Source organism: Rhinatrema bivittatum, chromosome 18 (genome assembly GCF_901001135.1).
Source record: "Rhinatrema bivittatum chromosome 18, aRhiBiv1.1, whole genome shotgun sequence".
NCBI classification, from domain to species: domain Eukaryota; kingdom Metazoa; phylum Chordata; class Amphibia; order Gymnophiona; family Rhinatrematidae; genus Rhinatrema; species Rhinatrema bivittatum.
Genome location: NC_042632.1, coordinates 27,354,141 through 27,379,075, shown reverse-complemented (window position 1 = coordinate 27,379,075; position 24,935 = coordinate 27,354,141). Strand labels below are relative to the sequence as shown.

The 24,935-nt window shown below is 42.2% G+C and overlaps 1 protein-coding gene across 8 annotated transcripts in view; it reads right to left on the bottom strand.

The window, feature by feature from the left end:
• ATP10B (ATPase phospholipid transporting 10B (putative)) overlaps nucleotides 1–22,884 on the bottom strand; it is a 458,548-nt gene extending 435,664 nt beyond the window's left edge. For 6 of the 8 annotated variants that reach the window (XR_003853353.1, XM_029583377.1, XM_029583374.1 and 3 more), the window contains exon 1: nucleotides 21,404–21,959. The gene's annotated coding sequence lies outside the window, so the exon portion shown is untranslated. Of the gene's footprint in view, nucleotides 1–21,403; nucleotides 21,960–22,691 lie in introns of those variants that run through there. The other 2 variants (XM_029583376.1, XM_029583380.1) reach the window with 1 other exon arrangement.
• Between the last annotated feature and the right edge of the window lie 2,051 nt (nucleotides 22,885–24,935).

Here is a 24,935-nt window from a genome sequence, read left to right as displayed (position 1 = left end):
CGAAAACTCACTTGCACAAAGTTAGTCCTGCGCTTTGCAACAAATAACTTGTGGTTGTGAATGTATATGCATACTTGTTTTTATTGATTTTCATATAAATTCAACAAATAAACGGTACAACAGTCTACCACCCTTGACCCTGGGGACCCCATCCAGCTTATTGCTTTCTGCATCCCCGTCTGTTAAAATCAAAAGCATGCACATGAATCCCGACGACTTCTCGGAACGCTTCTTTTCATGGGCATGTAAAAGTATCCATAAAACAGGGTTTCGTGCACAATCCCTGGGCATTTAATAATAAGCTATTTACATGCATAAACCTGTATTTTTTTATGTGCATAAATAGCTCTAAAAATTCACCCCTTTTAGGAAACCAATGGAGTACTATCTGACTCTATAGCAACTGTAAAATCTCCAAAAGAAACACTACCAGTTGCTTTTATACATGATTAACCGGGCTTTAAAGTTATTTCTGCAGAAGAACAAAACAAAAAAAAACCAAAACCCCTTGAATAATTAAATATAAATATTATGACTTTTCTAAAGTTATTCAAACTAGAATAAGGATGTTCCTGACTTTCTAAAAAGGATTTTCTCAATCTCTGAACCAAATGGCTTTTGTTGTATTTATGTATGTGCAACATCAATATAATGGTGTAATGATACTGGCTTCTAGGTGGCCCCCCTGCCAGCAGGAGCCATCACTGGGCCATACTCAGATCCACTCTAACCTCTGCCTTGAAGGCAGCAAAGTCAGCTCTATAAAACTCTCCATCCCAGCTTACTCAGGTCCTCATCATCAAGTTGCCCTGGCTCCTTGCTGTACACCCTTGCTCTGTCTAGGCCTCCCAGTGGCCTTCCTTGCCTGAGTGTTCCCCAGCCTTGTTCTTGTCCTGTGCTAGGCCTCCTAGAGGTCTCTCCAACCAATGTCTTCCCATTTTGTCCTTATCCTGGGTTGGACCTTCCAGCTGTCCTGCTGTCCCATGTTCTCTTGTGGGTCTTCCAGTGCTCCTCCTGTCTGTTGTCTGTCTTGCTTGCCTTGCACCCTGTTCTGGATTTGCCTTTCTTCACACTCTGTTCCGCATTCATCTTGCCTTGTACTCTCTCCTTGCCTGAACACCACCAGTGAAGTCCTGCCACAGGTGCCGGCCACCTGTGGCTGGTCAGGAAGAAGACCCTGCCCTGCTCTGCTCTTGACCTCCAGACAAACGTATCTGGCTAACTTCAGAGAATTATTCAGTAGTGCAGCCACACTACTGAATATAGCTATCTTACAGCTAACCAGATGATAAATTAATCCGGATATCTTTAGAACTACTCTGCAGACTAGAGTTAGTCAAATAAGTTATTTGGGTAATTCTGAATATTGGAGTTAGCAATTTATTGTATCCCACTCACTTAACTCAGACCCAGAATGCCCAGACATAAATTTTAGCTAGATTATTGGTGGTGGTGGGCAAAATATTGAAAAGTTAGCATTTAGCTGGATAACTTATGAGCTATATGGCTAAATGCTGCTGAATATTGATCCTTACATATTTTTTTAAATCTAAAAAGATGTATTTATCTACAAAGAGTCTAATACTTTAGATTCCTTTTAAAATCACACTAAAAGGTGTTCTACAGGATAACACAGAAGAACTACTGCAACCCTCACAACCAACACAGTTTTAGGACCTTTTATCCAGTTCATATAATTAAATTGAGAGTTAAATAGGACATGTACACCATCCTGGTTTTGATTTGGAATTTAAGGGACTTTCTAAAATGGGATTATGTGCAGCTTTTCAACTATATTAGGTATAATATTTTGGTTCAAACGCATTTTGAAACATGAGTTTTGTCATCCCTCCCCGATCCTTTATGGGCTTAATTTTCTTTTATTTGATGCTTGATATTCTTTTTTGATATGCTCTTATGATCGATGTATAATTAGTTTTTCATTATTTTTGTCTCTATTATGTAGCTTGATATTGTGTGCATTCCATGAAATGTGTCAAGGAGACAGCTTCAACTTTCCTTAATTTTTTTGCTTTTATAATAGGTTTTTTAATTTGAGAAAATGCAAGTTAAAATGCTTATAGCTTAGCTGGAACCAGTGCTGGCATCCTGGTGCCATAAGCTTTCAATATGTAAAGGGACCTCTGGCCCCCTTCACTAAGGGCTATGGTTCCTCCCATCCAAGGACATATTATCCATATTATCAGAGTAGTGGCTCTCCCCTCCAGGAATGGTGGAGTTGCATGGTGCAGTCCTAGGTATTTGGTCAGTGAAGCCTGGGAATATTGTGGTCATAGAGTTTGCAGTGAGAGGAGAAGATTAGTCTCCTATCTCTTGTGACCAGTAGCTAGAGGGGGATGAAGCAACCCTCTTGTCTAGGAGTTCCAATAGTGAGTATAGAAAGCCACGCAATAAAGTCTGCATGGAGATGCCACTGATATCTCACAGAAGTAGCTTTTCCTGAGGGCTAAAGGAATGGGATGGAGAGTATTCCTATTATGAGAAGGTGAACTTCACCCTGGGTCAGTCATTCTATAGGTGGAAGAAGGCCCTCATCCGAGTTCCAGATATGAACAAAGATCTACACAGCAGGAGTGAGAAGTGAATGCCAGGTGCTTGTCCAGGGGTGTCAACTGCGAGGAACAAAATAAAGGAGGGAGAACTGCCCATCCAGTGCTCTGATCCAGGAGTCCAGAGGAGATAGGTGTTGAGGAGAAAGATTCAACCAGTCCAGAGAGAGAGTACTGACTGCAGAAACTTCATCTGCTGAGTAAGATGGACTTGCTGGGAAAGAGTGGTTAAAATCTTGAACAAAAAATTTCTTAAAGGGTTAAACTATTATTGGCTGTGTATATTGTGTGTTAGTTTTTAAGGTTAGCATTTGCTTGCAGGTTAAGAATTGTGTGCATTTAGAGAAAGCAGACTTTTTGTATTAAATATATTTATTTGTTTTAAATGTATATACCGCACCAAAAGCAAAAATTATCAGAGTGGTTTACAGTAAAAACAGCCATAAAAATATAAAAAACAAAAACCCCAATCACTCTCCACTGCTAAACCCTTAACCCTTGCAACCTCACCCACTCAAGCACCAGGGAACAAAAAAACCTCAACATGTTTCTGGATATTTTGATAGCTCAGTTCCAACCTCACTGCAGTTAGTAACTTATTCCATTGTTGTGGAGCTATGCTGGTAAAAGCTCATTTACGTAAAGGCTACAACCTAAATCCATATCCCACTGAAGTTGATAATTCAAAACACGCAAGGTCCCACATGAAACATATTATTCCAGCTTATCACACATGTACTTTGGACCATTACTCTGCAAAGAGCAAAAAAAACACTTAGTAATTTAAACTTTATTCTCTCGAACACTGGTAACCAATGATGGTAAACTAACAATGGAGCAGCACTCTCATTTCTACTCTTACTGCGGATTAACCTAGCCGCACTATTTTGAATAAGTTGGAGCTTCTTGACAACAGTAATCGGCATCCCTATCAACAAAACATTAGAATAATCTAGGGCCTCAAGAATTAAAGATGAAACCACTTTCCAGAAAGCAAAATCATCCACGTAGGGCTTCAGTTGCCTAACCATTCATAGGCACGCCAAGCCACCAGGGAAAAATACGGTACCTAAGAGAAGCTGGAATCTAATGTGAGCCACACGATTTTAACACTACCCGAAATCTCTCTAACACAGCCATAGAATACAGGCTAGTACAGGGAGCTTTTTGGTTTATAAGTATTAGAATTCTGAGTTTGCTAAGGTCACTTACTTGATATGAAAAAGTGAGAATATTGGTTCCTGGGCAACTAGCCTCCCCATTTCCCACCCAATCATCACTTTTTATTGTTATACAGATTTATCACCTCCCCCCCCCCTCCTCCCCCCAGTTAGGAGAAAAATCTTCAAAATAAGAATCATAAGGCATAATATTTACCATACTGGGTCAGACCAAAGGTCCATCAAGCCCAGTATCCTGTCTCCACAGTGGCCAATACAGGTCATAACTATCTGCAGGGTCCCAAGGAATAGATTCCAAGCTGCTTATCCCAGAGATAAGAAGTGGATTTCTGCAAGCCCACCTTAATAATGGTTTTCTTCCAGGAACTTGTCCAAACCTTTTTTAAATGCAGCTACACTAATAGCTTGCACTTCATCCTCTGCCAACAAATTCCAGTGCTTAATTATGCATTGAGTAAAAAATAATAATTTTCTTTTATTAGTTCTAAATGTATCACCTCCTAACTTCATTGTATATATCTCCCATTCTTTATACTCTTTGAAAGAGTAAACAACCGATTAACGTTTCCTTGTTCCACTCTACCCACTCATTTTATAGACCTCTATCATATCTCCCCTCAGTCATATCTTCTCCAAGCTGAAGAGTCCTAACCTCTTTAACCTTTCTGCACAGGGGAATTGTTCCATCCCTTTTATAATTTTGGTTGTTTTTTTCTGTATCTTTTCTAATTCTGCTATATCTTTTTTGAGTTGTGGTGAGCATTACTGCACACAATACTCAAGATGAGGACAGATCATGGAGTGATACAGGGGCATTATGATATTCTCTATTTTCCATTCCTTTCCTAATAATTCTTAGCATTCTATTTGCTTTTCTTGGCTGCTGCTAGATACTGAGCATAAGATTTCAATGCATTATCAAAAGATGATGCCTAGATCCTTTTCCTGAATGGTGACGTGCTTGTAATGTGTAACCTTGCATTGTGTAAGGATAATTTGGATTACTCTTCCCTAAGTGCATCACTTTGCACTTGTCCATATAAAATTTCATTTGCCATTTGCATGCCCAGTCTCAGTTTTGCAAGGTCCTCTTGCAATTTCTCTCAATCATCTTGTCACTCATGCCATACCAGAAACACTAAATACTGATGGGCAGAATATAATGATCACTAAAAAAATAATCTGTAATTTGGGAGTAACACTCGAAACAGGTCTGTCTATGCAACCCCATATCTGAAATTATAAAATCTGCTTTTTACAGGCTCCATCTCCTTAAACACTTTAAGCCTCTGTTGAACATAAATGACTTAATATTAAGGCTTGCAAGACTGATCTAAACAAAACATGGCTATTGTAATGCCTTATATTTAGGATTGCCTGCATATTTGCTACACTCATTACAGGTAGTACAGAATGCAGCAACAGGTATTCTAACCAATGCTAGTCATCGTGACCATATATCTCCTACCTTAGCCTCACTACACTGGCTACCTATATCTTTTCGATGCAATATAAGGCATTAACAAAGTTATTCAAACGTATTCATGATGACTCTTTAGTTTGGACCTGTGCTTCCTTACGATTATATAGACCTGCAAGACAATTACATTCTTTAAATAAAAACCTATTGGAAATACCAACAATGAGAGTCATGAGGTTTGATATAAATGAGGAAAAGCATGTTTTCCATTGCAGGTCCTATACTTTGGAATGCGTTACCTGAAGCGTTGAGAACATGTACCGATCTCAAAATTTTCAAGCGTAACTTACAAACATTCTTATTTAAGAAGGCATTTGAAATTGATATAATATAAATCACTCTGGCCTAGATTCATCATTTTGCTATAATGTTTGCATGAATAGCGCCTGCGATAAAAAAAAAGAAAAAGGGGGTATGGTAAGCTGTTAGGCATTTCCATGGTTTGGGGGATAGAGAGCGCCTCTTTATAAGGCTCTCATATTAGTCAACTATTTATACACTGTAGAAGGGCCAACTAGTAACTCAAGGCAAGGTTTTGGGGGCCAGTTTACATGCACAATCAGAGGTACAAACAGCACAGTACACATCAGTGAACATTTGATGTGATTTGGAGTGAGGAAAGGTACATAAAGATGAGATTTCTACAATGTACTCTCACCCTAGCTTTATTCACTCTCTACCTAGGCGTTCAACCAACAAACCTCCTCTGAGGATGTGATCATCCTTTAGGCCCAAAACCGGAGCATCAAGGGGGGATGTGGGGCCAGCCCTCTCCTTGGCCCGTCATTTTGCCCGGTATGCAGCATTGAAAAAGAGGAAATATTCAGACAAGGCAATGATCACGCCGCCACCATTGCAGTTTCCATCTTGGATTCCCTGTGCTCAGTACTTCATATAGAAATGCTTTTATTGTAATTTAGCACTTGTATCTATATTTTTATGTACATTTTTGGTTAGTTTTCAAATAATGTATATAAACTTGTGGAAAAGCAGTATTTTAAAACTTTTAAATACATAAACTTTTAATAATTTTGTGTTATCAGCAAATTTGATCACTTCACGCATTCCCATTATAGATACTTTATAAATATATTAAAGAACAGTAGTCCCAGAACAGATTTCTGAGGCACTCCACTATTCACCTTTCTCCTTTAGGAAAATTTACCATTTAGACCTACCGTATTCTCTGTTTTCTATCTTTAACCAGTTCCCAATCCACAATAAGACACTGTCCCCTATCCTATGACTTTTTAATTTCTTAAGAAGTCTCTCATGAGGGACTTTGCCAAATGCTTTCTGGAAATCCAGATATACTATATCAACTGGCTCACCTTTATCCACATGTTTATTTATGTCCTCAAAAATATGTAGCAGATTGGCTAAATCCATGTTGGCTTTGTCCCATTAAACTATGCCTACCTATATGTTCTGCAATTTTGTTTTTTGATAGATTCCACCATTTTACCTGGCACAGATGTCAGACTCGCTTGTCTGTAATTTCCTGGATCACCTCTTGAACCCTTTTTAAAAATTGGCATTACATTAGCAACACTCCAGTCTTCAGGTACCATAGATGATTTTAATGATAATTTACAAATTACTAATAGAAGGTCAGCAATTTCATTGCTTGGTTTTTTCAATACTCTGGGATATATACCATCTGGTCCAGGTGCTTTGCTATTCTTAATTTGTCAATTTGCCCTATTAAATCTTCCAGGTACACAGAGATTTGTTTCAATTCTGCTGAATCATCATCTCTGAATATCATTTCCGGCATGGATCTCTCTCGTACATCTTCCTCAGTAAAGTCAGAAGCATTCATTTCAGATCTCCACTATGACCTTGTTTTCCCTAATTGCCCTTTTTACCCCTTGATCATTTAATGGTCCAGTTGACTCCCTCAAAGGCTTTTTATCTCAAATGGGAGTGCCTCTTCAACCATACATCCCGCAGAGAGTCCTAAGATCGCAAAACAAAAGGTCTTGTACAGGTGCCCACAGTACGGAACAGACATCTAACACAAATAAGAGATAGAATGTTCTCCATAGCGGGCCCTAAACTATGGAACGCACTTCCAGAGTCTCTATGCCAGATAACAGATAGAAAAAGTTTCAAAAGATTACTGAAAACTTGGCTTTTCAGAAATGCTTATGAGCTATCATAAAACTCCAATACACCGTATAACATCACTGTAAAAACCCTAGACTATGCTAACATCCCTCATTCCTCCTCCCTTTAGACCCTGCCGGCCTGACCTCTGGCAGTGGCGTCCCTCCTCCCTCCTCCATGCCACCGACTTGGCCTCCGGCGGCATCTGCGGCCCTCCTCCCTGCTGATGGCCTGGCTTGCGGCGGCAGCAGCTCTCCTCCCTGCCACCAGCCTGGCCTCCAGTGGTGGCCCGCAGCAGCAACCCTCCTCTTTTCTACCGCCGCCGGCCTGGGTCAGCAGCTGCAGCAGGGGCAGGCAGGGTGAGACGGACACCACAGTGGCCTTCTGAGAGGAGCATTTTATTTGCCACCTCAAAATTCTGCCACCTGAAGCGGCCGCCTCGCCCTGCCTCATTATAGAACCGCCCCTGTTTGGAACACTCAAACCTTGTGTGCAGCAGTCTCCTGGTGCTAGCTGATGTTAACTGCCTTGGGTCCTAAAAGAAATCCTTCCCCTCGCCCCATGCAGGATTCATACCAGAATTTGCAGGACCAAGTCAGGACTAGGCATTGCTAAAGGATAGGCCCCCCCCCTCCAGTCTTAAAGGTATACCGGAAAGGGGAGCTACATTAGCAAATACCTAGGGAATTTCCCCTCTATTTTAATAGAACTCCCCTACCCATCCCAGTGTGATCATTGCAGCAATAGAGACTGGGAGTCATGTACCAGAGCTCTAAATGCAGCCACCAGATATTGCCCATGTTGATGACTCCCCCCTCCCCCTTAGGGGCGGTCCATTCTGCCTTTGCAGCATCATCAGTTGACCTGGGGTGCACAAAAGTCGGGGGCCCTCCTCATAGCAATATGCAGTACTGCCAGTGAAACAGACCGGCCCATGTGAAAGAAATTTTATTACTATTAAAGTACTATAAAAAAAAAAGGAAAATCATACCAAGGCGACCACTATCACTGTACAAACTTAACACCTAAGGAATGGTATCACCAATTAAAAAGCTAATTAGTATAAAGACCAGTCAATTAATTTCTCTGGCACAGTCATCATCGCATAAGTTAAAGTTGCACATCAAAAGTATTTAAAAAATTGCCAGTTTTAAAGAAACCAATGATATTTAAAATCATATGACAAAATACTTTTATGAATTTTTAAACTTGTATTGAATAAAGTTGCCATATAAGAGTATTCAACTATAATGGTCATAAATAACAAGAAGGTTCACATTAGAAATCTTCAATGAAAAACAAAGTAGTGCTTATCTTCAAAACATCGACAGAAAGCAGCATCCAACTGCGCCCGTAGCAAAAGACTTTTTCTTTTTTTTTTTTTTTTTAAATAAAAGGCTATATCAGGGTGATAAAGAAGCCACATGTCAAAAAACTCCAAATGAGCACAGAAACCCCACTTCTTCAAGCTGCCCATTCCATGAAAGCTGCCATAGATGGCATGGGGCTGCTTTGTATTAACTATACAGATGTTATCCCCCCTCCCTTCCATGCCACCTTAGTTACCTATGTAACCATTCCTTAATGTACAAGTCCAGTACGGATAGGTACATAAACTTATTTGGGGCAGGAACCCAGGCTAGCTCTCCATCCTCCCTTCTTTCCCAGAGTGTAGGCTCTTTCCACTCGGGGATGAAAGGAGTCCTCTCAGTTCCCACTGCGGGGTGGCTAATTCTCTTTTGGTACTCCTGAGAGAGGGGGGATTTTTTTTTTATTCGCTGTGCACGGAGTGCCAAATAACCACCCTGGATTCACTATGTTAGTATCCAAAAAAATAATTCTTTACTGAAGACAATAAATGGGAAATGGCACAACTCTTTGATCCACAGCAGCCCAATGACATAGTTTGTTACAATGTTTTCCCAAATCTGTTTAGGAATATCTCAGTCACACCAAAACCCACTTACACCAACCGTGTATTCCAGTACACAACTTTGTAAACAAATTGTATAACCCAAACAGTATACTGGTATTTGTTCTAAAGCACCCTACCACCGCCAAAACTTTGTTGGACCCTCCAATCTTGAGACTGGAGGGTCCAACCAATTGGAGGGTCCAACAAAGATTTCCCATTTATTGTCTTCAGTAAAGAATTATTTTTTTGAACTGAGAGGACTCCTTTCATCCCCGAGTTGAAAGAGCCTACAATCTCAAGATTAGAGGGTCCAACAAAGTTTTGGCGGTGGTAGGGTGCTTTAGAACAAATACCAGTATACTGTTTGGGTTATACAATTAGGAATATCTCAGGCCAGCCAAGGGAATTCCTACCATCCAGGACTTGGAAAATAGGATGGGCAGAAGCACCCCTTCCAACTGGCAAGAACGCTCTATTTCTGTCTGTGCACAGAAAGATAAAACCTCGGGGACAGAAAGAGGCTTATGAAGCACCAGATGGGAGGTTCCACAGATGTTAGGCTTTGCTTTACTCAGTTTGTTGATTCAGACTTTGTTACTGATGTAGTCCTTGCCCTTTCCTTGGAATCCCTGACGGGAGGGATCCCTCGGAGCAGAATTCTCAATGCTCCTGGCAGGAAGGAAGGGCAGTCAGAGCTTCCAACCTGGATCTTGAAATTGGGCTTACAAAACTGAAGATAACCCTGGAGTGGCTCACAACATGTCACTGGCACCCCCTTCCTCATTGAGACTATGGGGGAGGAGGGTAGGTCATCCCTAACCTGCCCAGCCCCAGGGTTCCCCAATCCCTGAACCCATGTGGCTCCAGCAAACTCCTACCACTTTAAAGTTTAAATTCCAAAAAATTCACTCAGAGGGATAACCCATCAGATAGGTTGGGTACTAGCTGGGCAGAAAACCTCCCGACTCTGGCCAGAACTACCATATAGGGTTTGCCTGGCTGGACCTGTAAAGTAACAAAAACAGAGTTCCTTTCTACCTCCGAAGACTGTTCACAGCTCAAAGGACTGCCTTTGAGCAATAGGAAGGGCACGATTATATACTGTTGCAAGGGGGATGGTTATTTCAGGTGCCACAGGAGGAGGGTCTGTGTTTGAATGGATCCTCCCAGTATCCATCCTACTCTAGCTACTGCATTGATAACTAAACCCCCTGCGTTTGCAGAGAGCCATCCATTTAACATGAGCAATTGCTGTTAAAAAACTTTGCGCTTGATTCAAGTGTCACATGTCAGAAAATGCATTGACATGAGGGATTCCATCTGCATATATTACCCTGAAGAAGAACGCTCATTTCGAAACACTGCAGCATTTTATTACATCATATATACACATAATGCCTCATGAATTAACTGGCTGTTGAAAATCCCAGATGACTAACATTGCAGAGGTAAGTACCTAAGCATAAGACATTTATGAGACACAAACGTTTGAAATGATAAATATCACATTTTAATTACAAAGAAAATATGCTTGAAAAATAGCTCAATCCTCATGACATTATTATAATTTATAGATGCAGAATGGGACTTGAGACATAAGGTGATTCCTTAGCTATCCTTGCATCTCTCTATGATGGTCCATTTAATACAAATCTGCTTTTATTGGATTGGGGTTTTTTTTTTGACAATGTTACTGTGCTTAACAGGGTGAGATCGTTTTTCGTATACTTTTAAACTTTCTCAGTCCGATGGTTCATTTTTATTAGCTTGTTGGGGGCTTTTGCCACTTACTACAAGAACTTTGGGACAGTAGAATGGAGGATGTCACAATCCATCACATGCACATTCGAAATTTGTGGGTCGTGTGCATGCTAACGGCGTGTGATTGTTAGGAGAACAATATTTTGTGGACACGAGCTACAACTGTGTATATATAGGCTTTTTAGCATAAATGCTACATTTTTAGCTCATGCAGCCAAAAAAAAAAAAAATTACATGAAGTTTTAGTTCATAATTTTACAGTATTCATGTGTGGTGCACAAGTCAAAGTGGCAGATTATTTAAATTTGCACTGAAGACAAATAATGCCTTTGAAAGTTTTGTTAGCTACCTTTCCAATCTTGTTTTTGTGTGGAAATGATCCCAAAGCTGAAGACGTAAAATGAATTCAGTTATCACGGAGAGACCTTTAATAGTCCTCGAGGTTGTAAATTCCCTTGTCTTTTCCTCTCAAATGCTGTTAGATAGATTCAGGGTAAAGTACAGTGTGTCCCAAGCTAAAAATTCAATGCAGCAGTAAACCATGAAAAAATCACCAATTCCCCATTCTATAAATCTTGGCAAACACTTTATACCAGACTGATGTACTACCAGCCTTGCTTTATGTTTTTATTTCAACCTCACCCTGCAGGTAAAGAATATCGAAAGCATTAGGGTCCAGGGAACTTTAAAAGGATACAAGGCAAAAAAACTTAGTTACCAACTCCTAAATAACTATTGAACTTTCCAACAGGCTTACGTTTTATGAGCCTGGAGAAATGGTGTGTCAAATTTACAAATTTTAAGTCACCAGATGTATGGCAACGATACTGAGCCATGAACCTTTCCCATTCAGAATGCCCTTGAAGGAGAGCACAAAACTATAGGGGGGAAAAAATATGACACTCGCCCTTCTCCCCTCCCCCAGCCGCCAAATATTCACAGTTTCCTGTTATGAGTTTTAATGCTATAAATGTTCTCAAGATGCAACTCGTGGGCAGCATCTACAAATTTATTTATTTATTTATTTATTGTTTTTGTTATACCGAGTTTCATGATAGGCATCACATCAACCCGGTTTACAAATAACAAGGAGTGTAAAGCATAACGTAACGTAAAAAACAATATTTTCAATAAGAACCTTGAACTTTAAATACAGTGAATCAGAAAAAGGGAGAGGGAAAATCTGATGAAAAATCTGATGAAAAATCTGATGAAAAATCTGATGAAAAATTGAGGTTCAAATCAAACCAGATGAATTTTAGTGTCATTGAAATTTTGAATTTTTTTCCCCTCATTTTCCTGGCAAAATCTTCAGTGAAATTTCCCTAATGAATCTAGGAAAAATATGATCAGAGCTCTTGTGGATTTGCTATGGGTTCAGCAATTAATGAAAAACAAAAATTACTGACCACATAGGCAGACATGGGTTAACGGGGGAAGATTCAAAAGTTTTACAAAAGGAAGGTTTTCCTTACCAATATACTAGATGTTTTTTGAAGGTTTAAATAAATATTCAGATAAAAGGCCTAATTTTCAAAAGCATTTACACAATTAGAAGTGGGTTTTACACATGCAAATGCACTTTTGAAAATGGGTAGGAGGGCTTTTGAAAATTGCTACAATATATGCTATTGAATTACCAATAGGCTTTACCCACATTACATGCACTTACAGGCCGATTCAGTAAAGTCCGCGGGAGAGCGGGCAAACGCCCGCTCTCCCGGCGTGCGCATCGGCCACTCTCCTGTGCGCGCGATTCTGTATGCTAATTAGGCCCAGTGGTAAAAACAGGTAAAAGGAGGCGCTAGGGACACTAGCGCGTCCCTAGCGCCTCCTTTTGGACTGGAGTGGGCTCAGAAACCGGACGCCGGCAAAATTGAGCATCCGGTTTTCGACCTGACAGCTGCGGGCCGACTTCAAATTTTTATTTTTTTACTTTTGGAAAGTTTCGGGACCTCCGACGTAATATTGCCATGATATTAAGTCGGAGGGTGCACAGAAAAGCAGTTTTTACTGCTTTTCTGTGCACTTTCCCGGTGCTTGAAGAAATTAGCGCCTACCTTTCAGAAATTAGGCGCTAATTTCTGAAAGCAAAATGTGCGGCTTGGCTGCACATTTTGTTTTCTGAATCGCGCGGGAATACCTAATAGGGCCATCAATATGCATTTGCATATTGCAAGCGCTATTAGGTTCGGGGGATTGGACGCACGTTTTCGGCCCCTTACTGAATAAGGGGTAAGGGAAAACGTGCGTTCAATGGCGGGTTAACAGTGCACTCCGTTGGAGCGCACTGTACTGTATCAGCCAGTTGCTGTTGTCCGTTTATGAAGATTATCTTTTCTCCCATATAGCTTGCATAGTAAGCTGCAGTGGTGGCTTGGACTGTTGCTTACCCCCATCTGTATGTTGCAACCCACTCTTTTTCTTCCTTGAGGCCCATTCCATCTGCCTATTTAACCCGCTACCTCTCCGGGTAGCTATCATTTATCGACCCCTTGATAAATCCTCTTGCTCACCAACCAATTCCTGGCTTTCCTTCTTCCTTGAACCCTCCTCCTCCTCTTCCCTTATTCTTGTGGTCTTTAACCTCCACATGGATTATCTCTCTGTCTAATGCCTCAAAATTCCTCGCCTTAACCTCATTTGATCTCCAACTCTGCTCTATAGCCTCTAGTCACAAGCATGGCCACTGCCTCGAGTTGGTCCTTTCCTTCACTTGCTATTTCAAAGACTTCTCTACTTCCCCTCTCAGACCATCATCCGATAACTCACACTGAATCACTCTCCCCTACAGCTTCATCGAGTCACCAACACCACCTTCAGGAATCTTGTCCCTCTCCACTACTCTGTCAGTCAGGTGATGAGGCAGTTTCTTCTTACTATATTCTCCTCTGCTCTAGACAATTTTGCCCCTCCCCTTACCCATCCTGCAAAGTACACAGAACCCCAGACTTGGCTCACCTCTAAAATTTGCTTCCTATGTTCCCGTACCTGCTCTGCAGAATGACTCTGGCTAAAATCCCATGCCCATGCTAGCTTTACACATTTCAAATTCAGGCTCACCTCCTGCCAACTCTCCTTGTGACCTTGGGCCAGTCTCTTTACTCTCCATTGTCTCGGGTCAAACTTAAGGCCAGATTCATTAAGGCTTTTCTCCCATTTTGTGTTTATGAGAAAACCCCTTAGTGAATCAGAGCCTTATTACCAAGCATTTTTCCCACAGACACAGAATGGGAGAAAAGTCTTAGTAAAATCAGGCCCTTAGATTGTAAGTCCTCTTGGGATAGGGAAATACCTACAGTACCTCAATGCCATCTGCTTTGGAGTGTCACAAAAGGCGGAATATATGTAAAACAAAATGGAAACAGAAAAAGGCAAATAGACCCTTAGGCATTTTTTGTAAAGAATTAGAGAACAAAACTGAGAACATCATAATATTTTTGTGTAGATCTATGGTGTGACTGCCCCTTGAGTATTGTGTGCAGTTCTGGATGTCCCATTAAAAAAAAAAAAGACACAGCAGATTTAAAAAAGGTACAGAGAAGGGTGACAAAAATGATAAAGATGGAAAACCTATTTTATGAAGAAAGGCTAAGTAGATTAGGGATCTTTATCTTGGAAAAGAGACAAATAGAATAGAGATTAATAAAACCATGAGTGGGGTGGAATGGGTAAATATGTGTAGTGGGAGCCCCGGTTGGTTGGCTGGTTGAAACTGGGGAGCTAGAATGTCAGGGTCCATTCAGTGGTGGTGGTGGTAGTGTTGGGGGGGGGGGGGGGGGGGGGGGCTCAACCTCATGGGTCCTTGGTGTGGTTATATCTGTGGTTGTTCACATTCAGTCCCAATTCACTGGTCTTAGTTGCTGTGCAGAAGGTTCTTCAGGAGGAGCCAAAGAACAAAAACAAAAATACAAGCACACTTTCTACTCACTATCCTAAAGCCCAATTGGAAGAAAGAGTAAGAGTCCGGCAATGGTGTTCCTATGAGGAAAGGCTAAAGAGGTTAGAGCTCAGAGAAGAGATGGCTAAGGGGTGGGGGGGGGGGGGGATGATGGACTAGAACAGGTAAATATGAATCAGTTATTTACTCTTTCGGATAATAGAAAGACTAGGGGGCACTCCATGAAGTTAGCATGGGGCACATTTAAAGCTAATCGGAGAAAATTCTTTTTTTACTCAACGCACAATTAAGCTCTGGAATTTGTTGCCAGAGGATGTGGTTAGTGCAGTTAGTATAGCTGTGTTTAAAAAAGGATTGGATAAGTTCTTGGAGAAATCCATTAACTGTTATTAATCAAAGTGTCTTAGGGAACAGCCATCTGTATTACTGGCATTAGTAGCATGGGGTGTCCTTAATGTTTGGGTACTTGCCAGGTTAGTGTGACTTGGATTGGCCACTGTTGGAAACAGGATGCTGGGCTTGATGGACCCTTGGTCTGACCCAGTATGGCAACTTATGTTCTTTTCTGGTACAAATTCAAAAAATTAGCAAAAAAAATCTCTCTAAAATCTACTCCTTAGGTCACCTCTATTGAGAAGCAGAAAACCCCCCCCCCCTCTCTTCCTGGTCAGTCCACGAAAAGATGGGTATAAAGCAAGGATTCTAAAATGTAAAACAAAACCCCTCTCTGATGGAAAAGATGAGGAAAATCTTTAGCGATGAGCAAAGCCAAGTCACATATAGAATGTTTACGTGCCCTTTTCAAACAACATTAGGGCTAGGGGACATTCCATGAAGCTAGCAACTGGCAGATTTAAAACAAATCGTAGGAAATCATTTTTTCATTCAGTGCCCAATCAAGCCAGAGAACATGATCAAGAGAACTGAAAACAGTGGGCAGCTGTTTATGCATCCCCCACCCAATCTGCAACAAAACACTCAAAAGGGGAGCATCCTATTAACATTCCTTGCCTTAGAACTTCCTTTCCATTGAAAAATGTCTGCGAGTGGTGCATTATTCATCTCTTTACATAGTAACGCAGTAAGTGGAGACCGCAAAAGACCCACGTGGTCCATCCAGTTTGCCAGCAAGTTGTTTCAGGCAGTCAGTGCCATTCAGTGCAGATTACGTCTGTGCCTTCTGCTAAGGACACTTACTCACTCACTCACCTCTTCTCTAGGCTATTGACCCTATCAAGCATTTAGCCACCCTTAAAGTCTGACACTTCTACACCCTCCACTGGACAGAAATTAGGCCACAGCCAGCTACGATAGCACCAACCAACCATGGGGCTCACACGACCAGAGGACTTGGGAAGCTGCATGCATCAAGCGATCTGATTACATATCGTGCCTTACGAAAACACTTGGCCAGCAGATACATATAAGTTCCTGCTCTGTGGAGTTTACAATAAAGTAAAGATACATTTTCTTAAATCTATTTTATCTCTGTATTTGCTACAAATTGGGGGGGGGGGGGGGTGTCTCATTTACTAAGCATTTTTCCCATAGACACAGATTGAGAGAAAAGCCTTAAGGGTTGATTTTAAGACCCGGGAGCGGTGCCCGGCGCACAAGCATGTTATAAAAATCCGATATCCGTGCGCACATGTACATTGGGGGGGGGGGGGGGGAGGATGTGGATTTTACAAAGCAATATGCGGCAACACGAGTAGGGCTTCCCCAGTTCCCTCCCAGTCCGCTCCAATTAAGGGAACTTCCCTATACCCCTATCTAAACAAACTTCCTACCTTTTCCCCCTCTCCTTCCCGACTACTCCCCCCTACCTATTAGGATTTTTGTTTTTCTACTTACTTTAACTTCGGAGTTACCTCCGTGTGCCGGCCGGCTGCCGGCACGCGCTTTCCCGAGACAGTGGCTAACGGTGCTGTCCCGGCCTGCCCCCACCCAGACCACACCCCCCACCCGCCCCTTTGGAGAGGCCCGGCACTCCTGCGCGTGCTGGGGTTTACGCGCGACGCTGGGCCCGTTGTAAAATAACCGCGAAAACCCCAAAATTTGTGTGCGTAGTCTTTCTAAAATCCAGGCATTAGTGAATCAGCCCCGGAGAATGTTATGATCTGCAAGATCTAGTGTTTAAGATTTAAAAACAAAAAGATGTTTGTTTGGGGGTTTTTTTTAGATGGGAGTTGAATATAGCCAGAGAGGGAGCACTGTGCACCAATTTAGGAAGAGAGCTAATGAAGAGCTGCAGAGTGAATACACCAGTAGGTGAACAGGAGAAGCTTAAACTGTATGCAGAAGTGGACGGGGAACTAATGTAGTCACTAGAAGGAAGGAGGGTCAGAGTCATAGAGACACTGGAGGAAATGAATTCAAAGCAACTGAGTTTTAAATAAGAAGTGACAATTGGATTAGGGTTTTGGTGACCTTATAGAGAAAAAAAAAACAAGTTTTAACAGTATTTTTGAATGTGCACAGAGAATCTCACCTGTAATATAAAAAAAAATAAATAAAGGAACTGTAACTAGAATACTTCTAGAAACAGAAACACTGTTGAACAACCAACTGTAATGGATTTTCTAAACAAAACTGGCATACGTGTGCAGACTTTAGTGCAGAACGCAACATGCTAGGCTATCGACTGAACACCATCCAAGCTCCCAAGAAGCCTTTGAGTCATGTTTTGTGTTGGTGCAAGGTGAATGTTTGATTCAGGTCAGGCTTCTGGCTCCTGAAAGACAAAAGTTGTCATCATGCCAAGGGGTCTGACAGGTGCAAGTATAAAAGACTGATAACCTTGCAATGCAAAGGAAATCAATATTTGATATGCCTCACTACCCAGGGGTTTCTATTCCCACTCTGGGAAAAGATTACTTAAGGTTAAGAGCATTTAACATCTTAGAAATGTTATTAGGTACTATGCAGGCTGTTTGAAAAATTACCCTCTATGCAAAAAAAGTGCTTAGTACATTATGCCCCCTAGTTAGAATAAAAGATGATCCAGAAGTCCATCAAGTCCATCCTTCTTCTACCACCAATTTAACACCAGAAATCAGAAGGCAACTCCTCCTCCCTCGGCCACTATCACCATTGTGCATTTGTAGCACTGGGAAATGCAAGAAAAGCTTTTCCCTGGTTCTTTCCCATGAAAGATATGCATTTCAACTTTGTAGCTGAAGCTAGGAGAATGTCTTCCACGATCCGTATTCTTGGCTGGATATTAAGGTGCAGAAAAACTATAAAACTTCACCCCTCCCTCTCCTGCCGTGAAAGTTCCCACCCTTGTAGGACACTTTGCTTTTCTTGACCTCACAAGCAGCAGCAGCAGCAACAGCTCTTCTTAAACAAGGACCATACAGCACAGAGCTCCGGCATGATTCTTTCTGTTCTGGTTTGCAAGGTGCACGAAGTGACCAAGATCTTAAATCATGAGAACAAGAGTCAGAACTTCTGGCATCTGCCTAGGCGCCTTCACTTACAAACAGTTTAATGCAGGACATGTGCAAGTTATCTACTTGAATAAAATCTCAGCTATGTTGCATTCACATTTTCTGGTTGTGAACATTTAAAAAAAATTTTTTTTTAAGAGATGCCCACGTTGAACAAAAAGCCTGAATCTAGGCAATCAAAACATATGTAACTGATGGCATATTTTATTCTAAACCTTCTTATATAATGCAGAGAATTGAATACAACTTGTCAGTTTTTTGCATATGTTTTGATGGCTTGTTCTGAAAGAATCAGATGTTATTACTGCAAGTATAATATGTTACACTGAATCCCCAGTTCCACTGATGGGTGTGCGATTCATTCATGTATGAAGACTCTGCAGTCAAAACTAATGGAAAGACTTGCACAGAGGATGGAGATGTACAATGATTTATAGATCCTGCGTATCTGACTTTCAGTACAGCTCAAAATATATTAATAACGCAAATGCATGGCATGTTACATTTCAAGACGGGGCCTCTCATCATCATCTTTAGATAACACTTGGGGTGTTATAATAAAAGCTATCACACCCTGCAAAGAACTGAAAGCCATTCAGATATTAAGTTTCTATTTGCTTGCATCTTGGGTTTTTGTTTTTCTTTACCACTTCTCCTCAGCTCACTTTCACCCCAGTGTCATTTCCTTTGCCCTCCCCCAGGAGTGAAGCTCACTTTCCCTTTTTCTCTTTCCACCTTCACGTCTTACTAGAAGGTAGAGGTGGGCAAGTGAGTAAATCTGATCCTTAAAGCAAGCTTAAGCTGAACCAATCAGTCCAGTTTGACTCAAAGAGTTGACCATGGACAAAGTCAAATTAACACAGGGGAAAACAAAACAAAAAAACCCAAAAACCAACAACCACCACCAGCAAATAATCCTGATAAACAAAGATAAAATTGTATACCCCCAAAAAACCCCAAAAATAAAAATCATCAAAGACGTTGTAGAACAAATCTCTGATCTTGAAAGTCATCAGTACAAATTAGAGATGTGAATCGGAACCGGAATCGGTTCGGATTCCGGTTCACATCGTGGTTTTTTTTTCGTCCGGCCCGATCGCGGTTTTGTTTATCGGCTGCACCCAAGCCAATAAACAAAAAACCCCCACCCCGACCCTTTAAAACTAATCCCTTAGCTTCCCCCACCCTCCCGACCCCCCCAAAAACATTTTACAGGTACCTGGTGGTCCAGTGGGGGTCCCAGGAGCGATCTCCCGCTCTCGGCTGCCACTAATAAAAATGGCGCAGATGGCCTTTGCCCTTACCATGTGACAGGGTATTCGTGCCATTGGCTGGCCCCTGTCACATGGAGGGCGCACTGGATGGCTGGCACCATCTTTAAAAATGGCGTGGGCCATCCAGTGCTCCACCACTCCACCTCAGTAGAACCCTTCTCTCCTATCCCCATACCCACAATTGATCCCTCGATTCCACTTCAGTCCCCTCTAAGTCTTCCCCCAAATCCTCTCACTTCCCCCTTTCAAATGCTTCTTAATCTCCCTGTTAACCCTCTCCCACTTGTCACCCCCTTTTAAATCTCCTCTCATGCTCATTTGCACCAGTCCTTCACCCTTGTTCTGATCCCCTCCCCTACCGTCTGCTGGACGGCAGTAGGAGGTCGGTGCCTAAGGCTGCCGCCTCCTCTTATGCCATTCAGAGCAGACACAAGGTTTGACCTGTGCAGAATACCTCAGTGCCCTGCGGTTCAACGTGTGAGTCAGGCCCTGAGTGGTAGAAGAGAAGAACATGGCCTGGAGCTCTGGTGTCCTGCTGCTATCAGCCAGTGAGGTTAGGCATGAGGATAAGCACAGGGGAGGGAGCGAGACAGCAGCTCTGTATGGAGGGAGGGAGGAAGATGAGCAGCAGAATTGTCTCTGGCTGCCTGCCCCATTCTCCTCCTCCTCCTCCTGTCCTTGACTGCTTGGCTTGCTGGTTTCCTGGGATTCTACAACATGCAACCATTGACATGGCCTCAGAACTGTGGAAAACCAGAGATGCTAGCTCCAAGTTCCCCATTAAAATGAGAACATATTTATTTATTTTTTTAACATCAGCCTAGATCAATACGTAAATATTTAAAAGCCCTTAAAATCCCAAACAAAACCCATAGCCTCACAATTACTCAGCCAAATACCTACTCAGGCACCTTGTAACCAGCTCTGCTTTGCTGCTTAATTACTAGGGTTCCTCTTACCCTGCTAACTAAACACTCTAGCAACGTTTTAAGAACTTTGGCTGCAAACTGTAGGAGAGGTTGGACCTACCATTTTTCTGTTTTAAATGTTTTTTTTTTATTCCAGAATGAATGAATGAAACAAACAAAAAAATGAAGCAAAACCATTTTCATTGGACACCCGTATTATATATATCCATGTTAACTAGGCCAAATATCCATTTGAAAAAGCCCAACTCTATAGCTCTATCAAAAATATCTTAAGCATTGATATTAAAATCAAAGAATTTTGTTCAGATTTTACAAAGATTATTGGAATTCCGATTCCCTTTAGCAATTAGCTGCTCCTACGGTAGAAGGCTGAAAATGAAAATAAAGGACACTATTCTTTACATCAGTGGTATTTACTCCCAGCCCTCAGGGCAGACAACAGGTCGGGGTTTCAGCATATCCCTAATGAATATTCACGAGAGAGATTTGCATGCACTTGCCTTCATTGTATTTAAATCTATTTCATGTAATATTCATTAGGGACTGTATACCACTGCTTTCCAGAAATCTACATCCATGGCTTTCCAGCTCTTGCAGTAATCTATTGTGAAAGGGTAAGTACAATACAACATCACGTCTGCATAATTGTAACCTAGAGGGAACCGCCTATTAATGCCGGCACCCCCTCATTCCGGAAGACAACGAGTGACTCCTCTGCTGCTGTCCTAAAATCTAATCTCAGATTGTGGAGTCACTGCAAGAGTCATTGAATAGGGGTGCCTTTATTTTTTTTTCAATTGAAAAGTAAAAAAAATAATAATTTGTTCCTACCAGTTCCTTCTCCAAAGCGTTCTAAGAGCAGAGAAAGGTTCCAGCTACAATTCCCAGAGCAGGATTGGAAGTCACAGCAGTCCCAGGAGCGCTGGGGGCGGCGCGAGGCAGATGGGAGGGACGCCCCCAGGGTCCCAGGCAGAGAGCCTGCAGCCGGAAGTGGGGAAGGTGAGGTCCTCGCGCGCACCAGGGGCCGTCTGCAAAGTGCCAGCTTTCCGGGCCGCGAGATTCTGCTCTAAGCAGCAGCAGGTGGCCCTGGCGAGCGAAGGGCGCGCTAACTAAACACGCTCGCCCAAGCCGTGGACAGGAAAGTGAGCCTGTAAGAAGAGCTGAGGTTTTCGCATTCAGGAAAGATTGCATAATAACCCGGGCACCCCCGGTACCCAGAAGCGGCTAAACTGGTTCAGGAATCGGGTTTATTAGTGCATTCTAGGTGGAAGGCAGGGGGGCTCCTTTGAACTTTCCAAAATTGCGATGTACACTGCGGACGGCACAGGGAAAGCTGAGAGTCGAAATTGTGCAATAATGCGGTCTATATCTCATGTTTTTTATGCCAAGGACAAAATACAGGGAAAAGGTAATCCTTTCAACAGTGTGACTTCTCTCTTTCCCTCCTCGTGATTTCAGCCTGAGATAACGTCCAGGGTGTGTACCTAACGCGGAGGTGTTTCACAGACGGAAGGAAGCCGCACTCTTCATAGTTAAAAACAGATCCCGAACTGCGCTCACCGCGTTGGTGCAAGTTTGCTTATATCTTGCACAATAAAAAAAAAAAAGATTGTACCTAGAGCAAATGCACTTTGTGCCAATTTATCATCCTTAAAGCCAAAAAAAGTTACTGCACCTGCACATTTCAAAGATCTTAAAACCACACTTAGTTCCCTGAGCAGTTTTTAGCAGTGCATTTTGGCCTGCAGAACTGAAAGGTATGTGTACAGCAATGGCAAACACAAACTACTTTAGTGCACTCTCTCAGTCTGCAAACCCCAAAGACACTGCTCAGTTTTAGGAAATGATTTTCTGAAAAAGTATGCAGTAGGAAGAAAGAACTTAGTATAGTAGATACTTTTGTAATAGCTTAGGGGGTAATTTTCCAAAGCATTTACACGCATAAAATTGGGGTTTTCATGGGTAAATGCACTTTACCCGTGTAAATGGGCTTTTGAAAATTGTTACAATATATTCCATTGAATTGTCCACAGGTTATATGTACGTGCACTTTATACACGTAACTGGCTTTTGGAAAATACACCTCTTAGTGTGCGTTTGAGCTAAGTTGTTCACTTACCCATGCTTCCAAATTTCAGTTTCACTTCCTGATGTGTTCTGAAGAGCTGCAGGTCTCCTGAGTTCGGGGACCAGGCAGCCAGTCTGTAAAAGACAGGTCTCCTCCCGCACTGGCATGTAGTACTGCTTTCTTGTCCTTCTAAACATTGTTCACATTCTTGTTTACACTAGCAGGAGGAGCTCAGTTTTCCTTCCCTTGAAACTCAGGCCACAAAAGAAACGAGACTGCTGAGAAAAGCTTCTTACCCTGCAGAGACGGGCGGCGCCCAAAGCTGACATGCCTGAGAGCTTGGGGTGACCTCTGGCATACGGTACAGCAACAGTGGACAGAAGTCATGGCTCACCGGCAGCCTTCAGTCTCTTTCTTGTTTTGGGAGATTAAAATGTTTGCTGAACTGGTTCAAGAACAGATTGGGTACTTTGGAGGTGATGTGAAGGATTAGTGGAGGAAGCAAAATAAATGATACTCAGTGCTATTCTGCATGAATGAAATGGAAATTGTGTATCACAAACGACTATCCCAGCCCTCTAGTTAACATGGTTTAGATGACCTATAATATGACTCTTGTGATCTTCTTTTGGAATGACGCTATCTAAAATGCATAAATAAATAAATAAATAAATACGCTTTCAGGATCTCATGAGTCCCTTCTTCAGCTGTCTCTTATTTTGGTGTGGGTTGCATGTTTGATTTATTTTTCCTTGAAAGCACTACAGTTTTACCAGCTCCTAAGTTCTTATACTTAATTTTTCCTTGATGTTGTAAAGACAGGAGAATTCTATGAATGTCAGGTATGGGTAATCACCTTGAGCAGTTTGAAAAGTGGCACAGACCATTTTTAGTTTTTGTATAATGTTAAAAGAGAGAGAGAGAATTTTACAAAAAGCAATAGCAAGTTAACTACACATTGTTGGAGGACCAATAGCAAAAAGTGGTCATCTAAACCAAATAGCCAAGGGGTTAGCATTCCCCAGCTGTGCCATGGGACCCGGCTCTGGTAAGGGAGGGGCTGAAAGGATTAGCTAAATAGCAAATAACCTCTGCTAGTAACATAGTAACGGGCCAATACAGTAAAAATGCGGGCGCACAGGCCACTCTCCTGTGTGCACGATTCAGTATTTTAATTTATTAAAATTAGGCCCAGCGGTAAAAAGAGGCGCTAGGGACACTAGCGCGTCCCTAGCGCCTCCTTTTTGACAGGAGCGGCGGCTGTCAGCAGGTTTGACAGCCGACGCTCAATTTTGCCAGCGTCGGTTCTCGAGCCCGCTGACAGCCACGGGTTCGGAAACCGGACGCCGGCAAAATTGAGCATCCGGTTTTCGAGCCGCGGGCCCTTTGGGTAGGCGCTAATTTCTGAAAGTAAAATGTGCGGCTTGGCTGCACATTTTACTTAGTGAATCACGCGGGAATACCTAATAGGGCCATCAACATGCATTTGCATGTTGCTGACGCTATTAGGTTCGGGGGGGTTGGACGGGCGTCCAAATGCCGGCTAACAGTGTGCTCCGTCGGAGCGCACTGTACTGTATCGGCCTGCCAGTGATGGCAGCAGATAAAGATCCAGTCTGCCCAGCAAGTTTCTTATGGAAGTAACTGCCGCTCCATGCAAGTTACCCCCCTGCCTTTCGTTGAGGGTAGTAACTGCTGCTCTGTGCAAGTTACCCCATGAACCCTTTTTTCATTTGCAACCTTTATCCTTTAGGGATCTGCAGTGTTTATCCCATGCTCTTCTGGATTCAAATTTACTGTTGTAATCCTCACCACATCTGCCAGGAGGGCATGCCAGACATCCACCACCCTCTTTCTGAAGTCATTTTTCCGATTGTTGGTTCTGAGTCATCCCTTCTGGGGTTTCATATTGTGACCCCTAGTTCTACAGCTTCCTTTCTAATAGAAAAGGTTTGATGTTTGCACATCATTAATGCATTTGCACATCATATCTCCCCTGCACCCCCCTCTCTTCCAGAGTATTCATTTTCAGACCCTTCAGCCTCTCCTCATAGGTCTTCTGATACAGACTCCATACCATTTTGGTCACCTTCCTCTGGATTACACTTCCAATTTGGATCAGAAGCTCATTCATTTCATTTATTTCCATTAAAATCAATAGAGGAAGCAATGCATCCTATTTTTGACTCTGGCTTTGGGGTTTTAAGTCTACGCTTGATGAAACTTGCTGGCAGGCATTAGCAGCAAGGATAACAGCAATCCATGACACCAAGAAGTTCATTTTCAAAGAAGAGG